Consider the following 13015-nt stretch of genomic DNA (forward strand, 5'->3'; position numbering starts at 1 on the left):
TACTCGAATATACCTGCAACATTCCACGCTCACATCGGAGTATTATTCTTCCTTCCGCTCTTCCACTCACTCTCTTTCGTGTAATAGAAATTTGTGTGTAAGAGAGGGTTGACTGATTCCTGACTTCGTTCTCCGAATTTTAAAATAAAGGCAGGAAATGAAGGATATGCTATTTTTATCAGAAGGTCTTATTTTGTGTTTGGAGGTATTGCAAGTGGGTCACCCCATTAGAAGAAACAGGTTCAGAAGATATTCGAAAATTCCTTATTGAATAATTGCAGAGACGATTGAGGTCTTAAGGTAAGTTATTGTTTGTAGGGAATGTAAAAATATATTCAAGGGGGATAGGTAGTTAAGTGGATGTAGCTCTTCTGCATGGAAGTGGGTCAACATTATTTTTACAGGTTTTTTCTCAATCGTCAATGGTTTCTCTCCTTTGCATCTAATTATTTTAGAAGGTGAGAACTTTCAGTTGGTATGCTTTTAAACGTTCGCATATGATTTTTTAAGATATATGGAATTTTGTGCAGGGAGGTCCCAATTAATAACTGTGTAGAAAATATGTCATAATGTAGATTAAGGCATTTTTGAAGATATTCTAAAGCTTTCTACGTTTTGCTCTCTTTGTTGTTGCACACATGAGGCTTTCTTCAATCATTAGATTGATTTAGAAGATTCTGAGAATCATTAGAAGATTCTAAATTCAAATGCTCGATTAACTTCCAATTCAATAACCATTCCAATTCAACTCCCTATTTCTCTCACAACATCCATCATTCCTTAATATCTCCCTCTCTTATGATTGACTCATTCATCAGTTCTCAGCATTTTTTGGATGTTCATCGTCATCAATAACATATAATGACATACAATGTTTATGAAGAAAAAATTACTTATCCCTTACTATTTTATTCCTAAAATTTGATAAGAATATATTCATGTGAGATGTGAGGATAGAGCTCTCTTTTAAGGTGTAAACAAGATCTGCCTTCACCGAGTATGTAAGCGTGGGAAAATGAAAAACAAGAAATGATCGAACTGGTTTTGATAATTAAAACAAAACAATAAATTATTAGTACAAAATTTAGAATTATAATTAGAAATTATGAAATAACAATAAAAAAGATGAATATTTCAAGGGCTACTCGCTTGGCTGCTAGTGAAGATTAAATTTGTTGTGGTTATGGAAAATTTAAAACAATGACTCAGTAGTCACCTACCTTTATGATAATGGCCCCCAATTTGGCATCCACTGGTTGAACGCGACGTTAATTATTAATGAAAAATAAAAAAACTGATCTAATGAAGTGGGTTCAGATCCCTTCCTATCCAATAATACAATTCTCTTTAAACTGCCCGAACTGTGACAGGAAAACTGTATTATAAAACAAGAACAAAATCTATCCCCTTCACCAGAACAGCCGGACTTTTACTCACAGTCCTATCGAACGAGCTCACACACCGACACACTAGTAAAATTTTGGGTATTAATATATAACTCAGTCAATGCCAAACATGAAGCCATTTCAAATACATATTTTTATCAGTCGCACAAGCGAGCACGTTTGTTATGAAAAACAAAAGAGAAGCTACAATAATTTTGATAACAAGTGAAATAAACAATCTTTCTGTCGATGACAAAACTGTTCAAAGACAAAAACATTGTTCATTAAACTTTCGTAAATTAAAACTCTAAAATCCTGATCAATATGAGATAAATATATGATTCATATATATGTCCCATATGACCAGGTGACAAAGGTAATAAAACATTTTGTATTTGTCACGTCTAAAATCTCCAGAAGCAGGAGATGAAATATTATACAGTTATTGAGTAAATTTATATTTTCATTCTGGAGAGGCGTGAAAAAAATGAACTTTTAGAGTTTTACTATTTGACCTCTCATATTTGGATGAGTATCAGAATAAAATAGTATTCAATTATGATAGTTGTTCCAATAGATTATTTGAATGATAAATTTCTACTGAAAATCACACAGTCAGGTCGATGTGCTGCTTCCACTTTAGGTCGACTCCATGTAACAAGAACATTGTAGAGAATGAGATCAGAACAGCTAAGTCTCAATTGCGTTCTAGTAATTTTGCATCAAAATGTTTTCATCTTTGCCAGCTGATTGTCGGTATCGATCGTGGCCAAAAGCTAAACCAAGATCCGCTCTTTCTGTTCGCGCCTTGAGTATGGAATTGATTTGGGGCTGCACTTTTTATTTTGTAGTACAAATCTTTAATTTATCATTCAATTTTTGTGTGGCATCAGAGGTGATTTTGTGATTGTTGACTGGGATTTGTCACGGGAACAAATATTCATTGAAATAAATTGATTATATCTCTCGTTATTACAACGTTGCCAATCCCTGATAGACTGGTAGACTAATAACAAAGTACAGGGCAGCAAAAGCAGAATTTGAGTAGAGTGTTATTCAAATTTGAGAGAGGAATAGCACAAGGTTACCTTATTATTTCTCTCCTTATCATCCTGTTAATGTACTTATTGTATAAATGAATAAAGAATGAATGAATAAAGCTATGAACTATCGATGATATTATTTAGAAGAAGCTATGAAGAGGAATGAGAAGAAAACTACCAAGGAGAAGCAGGATGTGGAATGGGAGGAGAGGAGGGAAGAGAGGAGAAAGAATGAGGGGAATGAATGAATAAGGAAAGGAAAGAGAAGAAGGAGGAGAAATGAGTGTGTGAGAAGGTTTTTTGCCGTTTGGATCCCCTTGATGGCGTGGTTGCCAAAAGTGCCCCGACCAGCTGTTACGAGCAAACTAATCATCTGTTCCTCCCATACTGGACATTGGTGAAGAGGGGAAGAGGGGAGAGCCTCTGATAAGACCAGGCCAGTGGTCAGTTGGAGAGACGAGAAAGTAGATGAAGAGGAGGGGAAGGTGGAGTTGAAAGTGGAGGAGAGTGAGAATAGGCGAGGAAGTGGAACATGAGAAAGAAGAGGAGGTGAAAAGGAAAGGGAGTGGGGGAAAGGGTGATGAAGGATGGAGAAGAAGAAGAAAGAACAAGTTGGAGGAGGTGAAGGTGAAAGAGAGTGAGAATAGGCGGGGAAGTAGAACAAGAGAAAGAAGAGGAGGAAAGAAGAAAGGAGAATGGAGAAAAGATAGATGAAGGATGGAGAAGAAGAACAAGAAAAAAAAAGTTGAAGGAGGTGAAGGTGGAAGAGAGTGTGAATAGGCGAGGAAGTGGAACAAGAGAAAGAGGAGGAGGAGAAAAGAAAGGGGAGTGGAGGAAAGGGAGATGAAGGATGGAGAAGAAGATCTAGGAAGAACATTCTAGAAGAAAAATGCGAGAGAAATGATATGAAGCATAAGAAGGAATCATGTTGGAGAAGAAGGTGTGCTACGGGGATCAAAAAAAGAGTTAATAATGGAAAAAGAAGGACGGGAAGAAGAACGAGGGAGGTAAAGGAGATAGAGAAGAGGAGGAGAAAATAAGAGAAAAGTAAGATGATAATAAGATTCAGAAGGAGAAGAGCAAGGATGTATGAGAAGAAGAAGAAAGGGAATTAGAAGAAGAAGAAGAAGAAGAAGAAGAAAAATAATGGAAGGATACAAAAGCAGAAGAGCAAGGATTGATAAGACGCAGGAGTTGATAAGGTGTGAGAAATATAAAACCTAGAGATCATAACGAAGGAGAACTGGACGAAGAATATAATATAATATGATCATAAATAGTAGAAAGAAGAGAAATAGAGGGAAGATATGAACAAGGAGAAGGAGAATATAAGTTTGGAAGAATGGAAGAAGTAGAAAAAAGAAAAGAGAGAGAAAAGGAAGAGAAAAAGAAGGAGAAGAAGAAGAAGACAAAAGTATTTGGGAGGGAAAATAGAGAATGAAAAATTAGTCTACAGGAGTACAACAATGAGGAGTGAGAAAAAAAGGGAAAAAATGAGAAGTAGGAGAAGAATAAGGGAAAAGAAAAAGAGGAACTGAGTAAATAGGAAAGAGATGCGAAGAAGGATGGAAGAGTGAGAGCAAGAAAGGAAGAAGGTGACGGGAAGAAGTAGGTGACCGAGAAGGAACATTTGTCAGCGCTAGAAAAGAGAAGCTTAGAAGCGAAGAGATTGAGCGCAAAAGAACGCTTGAGAGGAGAGAGTGGAAATTGGATGGGGTCCTTTCACCCCCAACCCTGTTAAAGGGGGGGTGTTGAACCCCTGACAGGCGGAAGTAGGCCGTTCTTGTGATGTATGATTTCCAGGTGGTCGAATCGCAAATCTGCAATCGCGGTTACAATTTATTTCGAATCTCTCTCTTGCCATGATTATACTAATCACCGTTGCCTTCTGCCTTCACATAGTATTTCACATCGTAGGTTGAACCCTTCTTTATTCAGACCAAAGTTAATAGTTACTATTAGCTTCCATCATTGGTTGAATTAGAGCACAACGTATTCTACATCGTTAGTTTGAAACCTCCTATAGATTTGAGATCCACTATCAACTTGCAGCATTGGAACAAACATAGTATTCTACATCGTTAATTTGAAATCGAATACTATCTCCCACTTCAAGATCCACTATAAACTCGCAGCATTGGTTGAATGAGAAGTATTAGTGTTATTCATAGGAAATGCTGACATTTTGAATTAATAGTTTTATTCTTTATTTTGTGAATTTAAAGGTTGTCTCATGTTTTTACGAAAGTTTCACTATCAATCTATCCAAATTGAAAATTGTTTGTTTTATTCTAATTGATATTCTCAGATTTTGATTTGGTGTAGAAATTGAAATGGACATAACCATAAATGGAAATAATTTGGAACTAAATTAGAAATTTGAAGAAGTCTTGGTCTGTGTGTGTGTGTGTGTGTGTGTGGTGTGTGTGTGTGTGTGTGTGTGTGTGTGTGTGGTGTGTGTGTGTGTGTGTGTGTGTGTGTGTGTGTGTGTGTGTGTGTGTGTGTGTGTGAACACGATAACTCCATTCCTAATTAACCGATTGACTTGAAATTCTAAACTTATGGTCCTTATACCATGAGGATTCAACAATAAGAAAATCAATTAAATTCAGTTGAAAATGGCGGAAAAAATGGCGGATAATGGCTAAAAAACCTTATTTTTCATGGTTTTCTCGAAAATTTCTCGATTTTCTTCAAATTTATACCCCAGATAGCTATTTATAAGCCCTATAAACTGACATGAGTCTCATTTCTGGGAAAATTGCAGGAGCTCCGTAATATTCCTGAGAAGAATGAATTTTGTTAAATTTCTATCACGATTTTCTCAAAAATGACTTGACCTATTTTTTTTCAAATTCATACCCTGTATAGTTATTTATCAGCTCTATTAACTGGCATGGGTCTCCGCCCTGTGGTCTACAACTAACAGGTGGTCTACCCCATCCCTGAGAAATTTACTTTGTAACCTCCTTCTCGTGCGTGAGGTAGGAAGGTAGAGCAGTTTATTCAAAAGAACACATGTCGATATTTTATTTGTAGAACAGCTGCTTTGACAACTTTTAAAAAATCCTCAAATTTCATAATTAAAACAAAGGAAAATGTACTCTGAAAACAATAACAATAGTATAATCATAGTTTAATTTATTTAGCCGCCAATCGGCATAATGTTATTCCCCGAAATTATCCTCTTTTAAGAATGAGGCTTATAGATCAATGATCAAGGAAAGTTGTGTGAGTGTACCACACCAGATTTTTTCTTTTCCGATCATTGTATTGTTTGTGCTAACCTGATAAATAAATACATAATCTCACTAGTAGAAAGAGCATAAAGAGCCTCATTCATGAATGAGGCTGAATATCGTGGTAGCTAATTGAGGTGATGAATTGAGTATTAGAATTGATGTGGAATTTGAGGAGCGGAGTTTGTTGGGAATTTAACAAGGCATGATATACAAATTTTCTTACTTCAATCTGGATTCTTATGCTGGTTCACATTGACGGTTGTTTGATACTGAATTACTAAAATATTATTTATTTATCCATTCTCATTACATACAAAGGCTCACAGAAATCCACGAAGAGCCGTAAAGCCTTAATGTTTATTATGAAGCATTCAACAATGCACATTAATCAATTCATCGAAAAAGAAATTGAGTGTATTTAGAATGAATTTGAGTGGATAATATCGAATCAGGATGAGAACTTGTTCCAATTATTACAGGGAAAGTCTTGTAGATTGTTTACTTTGATTTTCACTTCCAGGAAGGTCCTTTTCCGAGAAAGATCTAATTGAGTTGTCAACACTTTTTGGAATTCTCCTAAAATAGATACAAATTTTCGTCTCTGATGACTAATTGGCCAAGTCAACAAAGCTGAAACTGTTTCTATCTAGACTGCCGAACTCCAGTTAGGTCTATTAATTATTAAAAAATATCCCGAATACACAGCAATTGAATTCGATTCTTTGATCTTCTACTATCTCAACTGTAATTTTTTTCTCTACTTCCTCCCAACTATCAACTCTCGCTTTTGAAGAGAGTAAACGTTTTGAACTTCAAGGAAAAGGATTCCAAATCTGAATTTATTTCCACAAATGCGCCAAACTTTAAATAATTTTGATAATCTTTCAACTCTTAAATAACATGTTAGATTTGTTTGAAAGGTTTGTCCTAACAGTTTCTGATCATTTGAGAAAATGGAATTATTTGAAAAAAGTTATTGAAAGCTATTCCACTTAGCTTTATCCATTAGCCAACCACATACCAACAAATACGAGCTCAGCCAATCGTGAAGCATTTCAGAGAGCTTGAAGAAGAGTTGGTATAAATCCTTAGACCAATTACAGACCAGGATTCAAGACATCAGACAAGGTAGGGAATGTTTCATTCCGCCATTTTGGAAAAGTTTCAGAAGATCGTAGAGGATTCAGCCAACCTACCAGTTACAAAATGGCGGCCACAGTAAATTACAAAATGGCCGATTGAAAATGGCGTCACAATTCCGGCCAATGACAGAGCAGCGAAGGAAATTAAACGAAAAATCTGGGATGAGTCATACCACATAGCTATCAACCAATCACAGAGCAGGATTATTTTGAGTTTCTATGAGTTGTTACCAAAGTTGTATGTTAATGTACTAAAATTAATATACATCTATCAAAATACTCAATGAGCTCTTACATATACAACGATCATTCAATTAAGTATGCTCATTACTACAGAACATGAATGAAGGTACTCATGAAACAGGCTTCCTCGAACCCTTTCTCTTCAAAGCAAAATTTAGTTGTTCCTCAAAAGTATTCTCAACCATTTTTCCTCTGCAGTAAAAAATATTCTCACTCCATCTTTCAAAGACTTAACAGCTCAAGCAAACTACAAGAAAGAGCCCTCCTCTCATTATCCTTCCTTTTTTCTCCTTTGAAAAATTCAGCCAAGAAAACTCTCAAGTACTTTATTGGAAAACTTACTGTTTGGTAATTAATAAGTGGCGCGGAAAAAGTGGAGAGCGTCGAAGACATTTCAGAAGGTGACAGGTGATTGGCGATTTCCTTCAAAAGCTCGTCGCCCATTGGTCCACAGCAGCTGCGTTCGAATTTCGATGGAATTCGTACAGGACAGAGAAAGCAGTTCACAATTTTGTTGTCTATTTCGAAGGGGAAACTATATTGAAAGTACTCCATTTTATTAGAAATTACAGAAGATGATCTCTAGAACTCTCTCTTTATCATTCAAACTCTTCTTCAATCATGTGATCACATTCATCCTATCCTATTCCAAAACCGAAAAATTCATCTAGAGTATTCAATACGAGCGTCGAATGATGAAGAAAGCATTCTTCATGTAGAAATACAATATAGCATTTAATTATATATGACAAAGAAGATGATATTGTTATTTTTTGTTCCTCTCTCATAATGCAAGACCTTCTACGAGATATAGTCCTTCTTCTTGTACATCCAAAATATAGAACTTATGATTTGATAGATTATAGATAGTCATTTTGAAATGGTAATCAATGAAAGAAGTTCTTCCATATTATTATTATTATTATTATTATATGTTATTATAAATATATTTTTGAAAAAAATGCAATATCTCCATAATGCTTCCCTAAATAAGTTTGAAAAGCGGGCCGATTTGAGATCTGAAACGATCTTTCTGATTTTGGTAGTATTTTAGTATAATGGAGCAAATTAACACCAAATTATTATGCAATTATAATTGGATTACACACAAATATTACGCAACTTATTGGAATCATAATGACTTTATTATTTTAAAAACTTTTTCAAATAAACGCAGTGTAAATGTAAATTCGAAAAAATACAAACAAAAAGTACTACTTCACTGTTGATGGAGCACTTTCAGTCTATATGAGTTACTAATCTGAATAAAATAATTAATGTTAATGAGCATGTTATCCTGATGAACCTGTTTAATCAGTTACATAGTTACAAACAGTTACAAATAGTTACATATGGATTGTGGGACATAGAGAGTAAATACACATTCCCATCCTTATTCTATCATAATATTTGATTGAAAATATGTTTTTGATGGAAGAATGGATATATTATGGAAGTATTCCAAGATGATGCTTAGCACTGTTCACACATTATCGTTAGAGATTATCAGGAATCATTGGTTCAGAACAACAAAAACAGGATGTTATCGAGAGAGAAATAAGAAATTCTGTTCGCAGGTTGAGAGTTTCGCACAGCAGACGTGATAAGCTATCAGAATCAATAACTGGTGATGGAGCAGTTATTGCTCAACACGAAGAAATGTTTCTGACTGTCATGAGAAATGATTGATTTGTTCCGGGGAGTGTTTGAGAGGAGCGTCAACATCTTCTGATTCTCTAATAGAATTTCTTGGAAGACAGCCGTCATGTCAAGCTGAATGGAAATGGTCTCCTACACGTTTTTCAGGTGGACGTTTGATGACTGAGAGTAGTTCTCTCGGAAAATCTGTGATATTATTTTTTGTGACTTGGAGAATGAATGGTAGAGTATCGGTTGTCAAAGGATCACCAAGATTATGCGAAATAATGTTTTTTTTTTCAATTTGTCATTGAGTTTCGTGGTACTTTTATAACGTGGCACATTTGAGACACAGACATTCGAGAGTTTGGATACACATTTTCAAAAAATCTGTGATGTTATTTTTGTCGATTCCAAAAATGGATAGTAAGTTACTAGTGGTAGAGTTTCAGTCAAAATCATGAAATCAATCTATGATACTATTTTTCAGGAGACGTTTAACGGAAAGAGAGTTCTATGATTGGTAATCGAGAAGTATGTGATATTATTCTCCTCGATTCAAAAAATGAATGTGTATAAATAAGAGAGTATAAATCGTCAAAGTGGAGACAATTTTTCGAAATTCAGTCTGCGACACATTTTTGAAGTACCTAGACGTTTGACGAGAAGTGATTGACGAAAGTGAAAAATATTCTACTGTATTACAAATACACTCTTCCCCACCGTCTTTTTCACTCCCTCCTCAATATTTACTCTCTCTCTCTCTTTACCCTTCTTACAATCGACTTACCAATCACCCTTTCGTATTTCCTTCTTCTTGCCCATTTTCTTTTTGAAAATTATTTTTAAGAAATCGCAGGCTCTATTTCTTCATTTTTCTTCTCACTTGAACCTTTTATATGTTACTCTCTCGTACAGTGAGATATTTCCTAAACTTGTCATTTTCTACTCAAATTCTCACTTTCAAGCTTTTCCTTCTCACCCCCGCCCAACATTCACTCAAACTCTTCTCCTCTACTCCCTTTCATTCTCTATCACACTCACTGTCTCTCTCCTAGAGTCACTTGGCACCTAGTAGCGAGCGTTGTTCTGCATGTGACACCCCAGGCAATCATTGCATACCGCCTAATCTTTTTCTCTCTCTCTCATTCTCCACACACTCTCTCTCTCACACTTCCTCTCTCCTTCTCTTTTCCTCCCTCTAACATATTCTCTCTCTCTCTCCACTCACAGCACCCTGAGTGCACTCTTGTCTCTCCTCATCTCCTCTTGAGCTTGTGCGTGTATGTAAAAATATAAAAATATAGGTGTAGGTATTATGGATGTATGTGACACATGTGAATATAGATATATTGTGCATGGAGTAACACTTCACGTTAATCTTATGCTGTGAAACGACTACAGAGAAATTCACTTGAAACTTTCAGCATTGGTTGAACGGGAGTTATTCGCGTTACTTGCGAGATATGTTGACAGTTTTTTTTAGTGAATCTCACTATAGCACTTACGCATGCACTAACTACCACACTTGCAACTACTAGCCTCTCTAGAAACTTACACACGCACGTTTGCACAAACGAGCCTCTCCAGATCCCCGTCTCCAAAGAAGGGAACAAACGATACTTGACTTACTCCAATGTTTGTCAATGTGTGAGTTCTCTTATCGACTCAGCACAAAGACAATCTTCCCAGAATCTTAAAATTTCAGGTTGATGAGAGGGTGGAATTCGGGGGATATCGGCAAGGGAATATTATGCAGGTGTTACTCGAAAGCGTGGTCTGGTTTTCGTTGAGTTTCTGTCCTGTTATGCAGAAAAAGGATACCATTTCGTGAAAGAAACAATTTAATCAAAAGATAATACAAATTATATATGCTATCAATATGAACAAAATTAAATATTTCTCTTCTATCAATAATGTTCATTTTCTTGGGAGTGTTCACACAAATGCAGAATTAAAATAAGTCATGAAAGGATATAATTGTGATAGTACTCCTGTAAGAGGCGAAAGCGTTTTCATGCTTACTGATTGTCGGCCAACATTTGATTGACAGAGAATCAGCTATTGGTGATAATTTGCGAATCGACTTTGACTGTCGTCATGATGACGAAATTGCTATCCTCTCATTGGTTAGTAATTGATTGGTTGAGTTCGCTCTCACTCAATTCTCATTGGTTTTTGAACGAACAATGGAATAATGGCTCTCTGACTGGTTAGCTCATGATTGGCTGAAGTTTTAAAAATCAGTTCCTGGCCTATCAACGTCTTGTTCGGCTACTCTATCAAATTTGCATCTTTACCTGTATTCATCATATAGATCTGTATAGAGGATTCCTTCTGTATTTATCCCCGTTTTCCTTCTCCCCACCACTAGAGAGGGCACACAGATTGAAGGGCCAATAATTGCATTCACGTATCTCCCGCTCAACCGCCACTGACTGCAATAATTAATTCTTGTCAATTGGAAATGCATCCTGCTATCACGCTCAATATACCTGTATATAATGAGTTCACCATGCTCAATATACGATTTGGAGGCCAGAGCTATATCTATTTATAATCAGCTGGGGTTTATTTCGCAACGCTAACAATATATTGACTTGACACTCGTCGACCAATGACGTTGATGCAGATAAGCAGGCAGAATTGCTGTTGGGTATACTCAAATTGTCTGCAGCTATCAAGGTTAATATCGGAGACCGAGCTTCACTCTGGAGTACAAAAGCATTAAAAAAAATTACAAAAGAATAAATTATAATAACATTCATACAGGGATGTTCTATCTAATAACAGTACATTAAGATTAATTTCCAGAGGAATGCAAAAATTTTCCTTACAAAGGCCCAGTTGCACAAAAGTCGATTAAATTTTAATCCTGATTAACTTCACGTGAACCAAATCAGAGAAGACCATTTCAAAAAGATGGTTCTACTGGAATTAATCAGGAATGAAAATAACCCGGCTTTTTTGCAATCGGCACTAAGTACCTGATTGAATGATTACAAAGGTTCAACAGCTGAGTCATAATTTCGACACAGTCCCACACACATGAACTCGCTCACTCACTTCATCACCAACAGACGACGAAATAATTATTATTATCAGCTTTTTTTCCAAGGATGAATAATAATTATCCTTTTAATGTCCTTCAGCAAGTTTTCCCAGGGATGAGACCTAGTGAAATCGAATCTTTATATTATAAACCTACTATGTTCTGAATTTCGTGAGAATCGTTAGAGCCGTTTTCGAGATCCGGTGAAATACAATCATATGAACATCTAAACATCTAAACATCTAAACATATAAACAGATGCTGCTCGTTTAATAGTAGAGGATAGAGGATAACCAAACTATAGTTAGAAGACGTCATATGTCCTATATAATTTACAGTTGATTTGGTATTGGAATCTTGAATTGTTGAATGAATATTATTTATAATCCCTCCTCTTGAAACTATAGTCAAATAATCTGATGGAAATTGGAACGGCTGAGTACCTCCACACCCCCCTCACACAACCATAGACGTTGCGAATTTGTCAGCGTATTGTAAACATATCAATAAATTCTCATTATCTATAATCAGCTGTGGATAACTTTGATCAACTCTCATTTGTCAACGTTGCACTCATCTGTTCCAATTTCCATTGGACTATTTTAGTGTAGTTGACTATAGTAGCCAGTATCACTGGATAATTCAATCGCTATAGTCAACCATACGAAAATTGTTTGATAGAAATTGGAACGGCTGAGTATCTCCTTACTCTCTCGCAACCAAAGATGTTGCCAATTCGTCAGGTGTATGTATTATAAGAAAATCTAATAATGCTCATTCATGATCAGTCGTGGACAACGTTGGTAAATTCTCATTTGGCAAAGTTGCACTTCCGTTCCAATTCTCATTGGACTATTTTCGTACGGTTGAATGTAGTTCCTTATCAAATTGATGCATGAAAAGCCTGTGAAACATCAAAATCAAATCAAATTAAATTTATTCACTCGAAACTCATACAAATTATTCACAAATCACAAGTGAACAAGATACTACTCACAAAAAGTACAGTATAGTTACAAAGTACAGTTAATGGACTTTGTCCGTGAATAGGAATCAGATCCAAAGTGTTATAATTAAGTAAGATTATCCAATTTATAACTTGATATCGTTGAAAATTTAGTAGGAGAAGGAGTTAGGAACATAATAATGTTCATACGAATTTAGAAACATTTTTTCACAAGCATATAATAACTTTTTACTTTGCATAATCATTCAGTATATATTATCCATTGAATTCCCATATTTGTAGAACAAAAAGTATGGGAATGAT

This window comes from Nilaparvata lugens, chromosome 6 (assembly GCF_014356525.2).
Source record: "Nilaparvata lugens isolate BPH chromosome 6, ASM1435652v1, whole genome shotgun sequence".
NCBI lineage: Eukaryota > Metazoa > Arthropoda > Insecta > Hemiptera > Delphacidae > Nilaparvata > Nilaparvata lugens.